Genomic DNA, 6,254 nt, shown 5'->3' on the forward strand with positions numbered 1-6,254 from the left:
ACATAAAACAATGCAACTAGAAGCCTCTAATAAATTGTAGCTACAGCATTTGTACCTCAAGCCTGCCTTTCTGAGTGGTCCAAAGTCTTTGGGTAATTTCTTTAAGCAAACTTTTGTTATATTTTACACATAATTCTTACTAAAACCTCATTAATGACTCTTTCAAAAGTTTTAAAATACTTGCTTATTTAGTGGGATTGGGTGATCAATGTGGCAGTGTTTTGATTTTCATGTCTTTTAGTTTAGCATAATTTTCTCAGTAAGGCTTTCATTCCACTGGTATGTGATAATATGCACAACTTAACTTCATCTTTGCTTATTTTTTTGAATAAATTTCTTTTTTAAATACCAATAGCTGGAACAATACTATAAAGTTCAAAGATAATCTCTGGTTTCATTATTTTCCCACAATCCTCGTGTGAGGAATTAGAACTTCTGTCAGGTGGAATTTGGGGAACAATTAGAAATGAAATGAAAAGCAAGTATCTAGTTGCAATTCGGATCAAAGAAGCTTTATCCTGGCAAGCTTGTTCGATGTAGAAGGAACCACAAATCTTATTGATAACAGACAGTTTGTCAATTATAATTCTTGAAGGCTCTCAGTGTTACTTTGTAGTTAATATTCATACATGTTAAAACTGCAAGATTGTTCATTGAGGAGAAATACAATACTGACTTCTGAATCAGAGTTCTGGAGGTACCCATCCTGTATAATAAAACTGAGTGTCCTAAATATATTACACATATATTCAGTGATCTATTCTGATTGATCCAACAAACATTTATTCAGTTTCTTAAGAAGAATAAAATGGAAATTAAATCTTAAGGATGGAGGAGATTCATATACTGTGTGAAATATGGGCAATATATCGACTGAAATCTTTCCATCATCATTTTATACAAGTGGAGTAGATCCTGGGGCTTTCTGAAAGCACGTTTTCTGAAATGCTGTGCTTTCATCTATCAGAATTCTGCAAAGTGGCAAATCACTGAGTTTGAGTATGCAATCTGTATAGGAAGCATCCCATTTTCCCAAGGCCATGGGAGACCCACAGAGGATCCTTGAGATGGGGGAGGGGGGAGGTGGACACCTAGTCACTAGCTGTAGCTCTGGCTTTGACTCTTAGACAGATGTCTTATGAAGGAAGTAAGTCTTTGAGTCTCCTACATTGTTGAGCACAGTACAAGGTAGGAGAGCAGACAGAAATAATATAGTGCTGAAGCCTTAGCTCGAGATAAGATGAAGATTGCATGGCAATATTCCTAGTGTCCTATCTTTAAGAAGCCAGGCACGGCAAAGACTACTCTGATCAGAGTACAATTGCAGCCATACCTATTGACTGGAAGGTCAGGACATTGATGGTGGGATGTCTCATTTCGTTCCTTCATTAAATGCCTTACTGAGCATTCACTGAGTACTAGACACAAGGATGCATCTCTGAATGACAGAGATGTGGATTCCATTCTCATGCTTACAGTCTCATGCTTACAGTCTGGTTTACAGTTTGCTTACAGTAAACAAATAACAGCATGGACAAATCTGTGGGTACTTTTTCTTCCCTGGCACTTTACCATACTGTAAAGAATATGATGGCTGTTCTAGCGGGGAGATGAGGTGTAGATAGATCAAGAGTGGGGAGTGTATATGCATGGTGGCTGTTCTAGCAGGGAGATGAGGTGTAGATAGATCAAGAGTGGGGAGTGTATATGCATGGTGGCTGTTTTAGCAGGGAGATGAGATGTAGATAGATCAAGAGTGGGGAGTGTATATGCATGGCGGCTAGAGAAGGCATTGCTAAAGGAATCCTATTTACTCTGAACCTGGAAGGATGAGTGTGGTTTACTCAGACTGGAGGGAAATATAATAGCCAGAGAGCAATATAAGCGGTGAAAGTGCTGAGGTGCATTTTTACCCTCTTGGTGTCTACGTCCAGGCTTACTTCCTACCATGTTTCAAACAGTCTGGAGAATTTAGTCACTTTTATTATATTTTTCCCTATCAAAACCTGTGCTTGGGATTTGGATACATTAGCTAATTAAGGTGGTTAGTTTCATCATGATACATATGTCCTTGATTTTCCAAAATGTGCAGACACATGAAAGCTGGAATTATTCCATAAAAATATTGATTTATTTTAATGAAGTACAGCTTAAGTATGTTTTTCAGTGTTGTTAGGACCATTCTTCCTTTCTTTAAGTGATTCCAGTCACTTAGGTTCTAATAGGACACTGTGGTAGATGTCTTATAATTGGATGTCACTACACATTTTTACCTTTTTGTCCTGAAGAAATCTTGAATAGTGTAGAGGGTGGACAGTAGAGATGTAGTACCATGCCTTGGGTATATGATAGCAATTCAAGTCAGAAATGTCTAGATTCTAGTCTTGGCCCCACTGCTTCCCGAGTCTTCTTAATCCTTATTGAGGATCAGCTTTCTCGTCTGTGAATGAGGATGCTGGTAGCATCATCTTCCTCAGGGGTTGTGTATTAAATGATACCAGGAATGTAAGCTGATTGGTACATAGATGCTAGTGTTATTTTAGTGAATGAATGGCATATGAACACATATTTTAGTACATGACATTATTTTCAGACATATAGCAGGGCACCTCTGTGCATTGATGGGCTTAAGGGTCCTTATTTCATGTCCGTCCTTTCTGCAGATATGTACATCATCGTCACTGGATTTTAGGAGCAAATGTGAAATAACTAGTATAGTAATTTGGTTCTTTAGTGTTATAAATATTTTTTAAAAGGGAGGGAACAAATGTCAGTTTGTATTCCTTCTTATGCTAATGAAAGAAAACGAAATAGGTTTGGTCAATTGATGAAAGCTGAGTACATGTATTTGCTATTTTATAAATTAAAGCAGGTCATCTTACCTCACAAGGTTTTGGATTCCTCTTCTGTGCAATAAAGAAGTAAAACCAGATCATTCATTGCACGGTTTCATTTCCATGTAAGTTTGATTCATTTACGCATCGCATCACCATATGCATAATATGAGCTAGATGCTGTTCATCTATCTTTAATATGGCTGAAGACAACTATTAACTTGCTCTTTAGGTTTTTGTTTTCAATCATAGGAAACTGTGCCAGGTATTTGTTGTGTGTGCGTGCATACACACACACACACACACACACACACACACATTCTTCATCTGTGCTATGAATCTCAGCACATCTCTTTCTGGATTTGGTAATCTGGTAGCTGTTTTCTTTTAGGAGTTCTCATCCTGTCATCTTTAAATTGCTCCTGGGAAGACATCAGGCCTTGAGTAAAACAGTCTCTGGTCTCTAACTGGATGGAGGGTCAGAGCCAGAAACACTGAGTTAAAGTTTCTAAAAGTGATGATGACCTCTAAGATCAGAGCATAACTTTGCCACTCATTCATAGTTTAGAAGTGTGGCAGATCAAATTTGACAACAAATTGCTCTGAAGGACTGAAAGATATATCAATATGGAAGAGTCACAAAGACTGTGCTTGTGAAAAATTTAAAAGCAAACAGAACATTATTGATCTGTTATTTATCAGGTCAGGAGGGAGGGACATAAATACCGAAACCACTTATAATTAGGTTAAAAATACTCTGTTTGACATTTTAAAATAGAAAAAAAAGGTAACCATGCTCAGGGATAGAATGCACCAATTAAAAGGATGCTTATGAAAAATAAGTTTATTGACATTGAAGCAGGTAAAGGCATTTTGGAGAAGACTCTGAAAGCATGGGAAGCAAAGCTAGATCCTGCAAATGGCCTTATATCAAATTTAAAAGCCGCTGTGCATCAAATGAAGCAACAGAGGAAAGAGGAAGTCCTCAGGATAGCAAAGAATATATGCAAACAGCATAGCTGGTTGGGGACTTAACATCCAGAATATATAAAGAACTCAAGAATTAAGTGGGGAAAAGCAAACAACATTGTCAAAAATGAGTTTTTAACTCTGGTAGATGTTTATCTAAAGTAGACATAATGAGCTGCCATCTCACTACAGTAAGAATGGCTGTTGCCTCAAAGGAAAGTGGTAACAAATGTTGATGAGAGCACGGAGGAGGGGAAGCTCTGCACACCATTAGTGGGATGTGAATTAGTATATCTATAATGGCAAACAGTATGGCAGGTTCTCAAAAAATTAAAGTTAGAATCACCATATGGTGCAGCAATCCTACTACTGGGTATAGATCCAAGGAAAATTAAATCACTGTGTGGAAGGGATATTTGTACTCCCAAGTATACCACACCACTATCCACAATAGACAAGACATGGAAACAGCCTAAGTGTCTATCAGTTGATGAATGGACAGAGACTATGTGGTACACAGAGACTGTACAATGAAAAGGAATGAAATACTATCATTGAGATGATGTGGATGGAACTGGAGATCATTACATTAAGAGAAGTAAATCAGCCGCAGAAAGACAAGTACCACATGACTGCATTCATGTGCAGGTATAAACGTTGACTGCTTATGGGTACAAAGTAGAACCAGGTGTGGTGGTGTATACCTCTAAGCCCAGCACTCAGGAGGCCAAGGCAAGAGGATCACAAGTTTGAGGTTGAGGTCAACCATGGCTATCTAAGGAGCCCTGTTTAAAAACAGAGTTGGGAGTGGAACTGTGGTTACACAAAGCTAAGGAGAGGAAGGAGGGTTGGGGAAAGGCTGATCAATGGGTCCCAAGCTACAAATAGATAAGAACAGGAAATTTTAGTGTACTATTACATAGTAGTGCCCCTGTAGAGGATAATAATGAACTGTAAAATTCAAAAAGCTCAAAGAATAGCTTGAATATGTTGTCCATAAAGAAATGATAAATAGGGACCAGGAGATCTTGGCTAAGTTGTCAAAGTGCTGCATAAGCATGAGGACCTAAATTCAGATCCTAGCTCCCATGCAAAAGCTAGCATGGCAGCATGTGTCCGTAATGTTAGTGCTGTGGCGGTGGGGAAGGAGTGGAGTTAGAGGATCCCCAGGGTTTGCTGGCCAGCCAGTCTAGCCAGTTGGCGAGCTCCAGGGTCAGTGAGAGATCCTGTCTCAAAAAATAAAGTGAAGAGCAACTGAAAAAGAACCTGATATTAACCTCTGTCCTCCATACACACAAACATGTACATACACATAACACACACTCGATAAATTCTTGAAGAGAAGATATGCTTAGCCTGATTAAAACATTACAAAATATCTACCTATATCAAAGGTATGCCACTAATATGTATAATATTTAAGTCTTATGTTCCATCTAAAATGAATAAAAATACTTAAATCATATGGGAATGCATTCAAGATATAACATATAATAATATGTACCTGTTGAAAACTATGAATAAATTACACAGAAGGTAATGGATCAGAATATTAAGGGTTTTCATGAAGCTGGTAAGATCTTAGGCAAACTTTGATTCAATGTTTATATTTATTTTTTCTAAAATTTTCTATGTAAAATATACATCATCCTTTTGTAGTCAGAATAAAAATCAATACAAATAATATTTTAAAACGTACATGAAATCGTGAACCAGGGTAATTACATAAAGCTCAGATTACCAAGTAAGAAAAAATTACTGGGAAAGTTTGGAGAAAGCAACTGGATGCATAATACACAAAACTACAAACTGCTTATATAAAGGTCAGATTATTAGCAAAGCTGCTGAGTACAAGATACTGACCAAGGGATCAAGACTTCAGAAGAGGAATACCGAGTTGCTCATGCTGGTGGGCTATCCTTATCTACTACAGGCCTGAAAGTCAGGAGGGGTGCAAAGGGGGCCAGTAATAGAGGCCCTGGGGATCATCTGTGGAGCATCTTCTGATGGTCTGTTATTTAAGCTTGAATGATTCTTTGAGGGACCTAGAGAACATGCCATAAGAAGGGGATTTTGGTTGCTTTACCATCTCCTTAAGAAAATGTTATTTTTTTCCCCTTCCTTTTTGCTTAGGGAAACTCCTTTAAATACTCTGCTGGATGGATGCTTGTCAGGTGGGTGATGGAAGCATAGGGTTACCTTAATACCACCACAAATATTAATTTCCTAACATTTATGGTCCCTTATGCATTTCTAATCACTTATGCAGAAATCTCCCAACTTTCCAACATATCCTTGTATTTTTGATAGTCTATCACCCTCCTATGAAAGTCTCTCTTCTGCAAGAGGCTTGCTTTCTTCATTAGAATGCCTTGTTTGTCTGCTCTTAAGTCCTTGCTGGATTTCAAACACCCACTTTTCACAACTCTGACGCCCATCAGAGACTAATTC

This window comes from Nannospalax galili, unplaced genomic scaffold, assembly GCF_000622305.1.
Source record: "Nannospalax galili isolate Female #2095 unplaced genomic scaffold, S.galili_v1.0 scaffold281, whole genome shotgun sequence".
NCBI lineage: Eukaryota > Metazoa > Chordata > Mammalia > Rodentia > Spalacidae > Nannospalax > Nannospalax galili.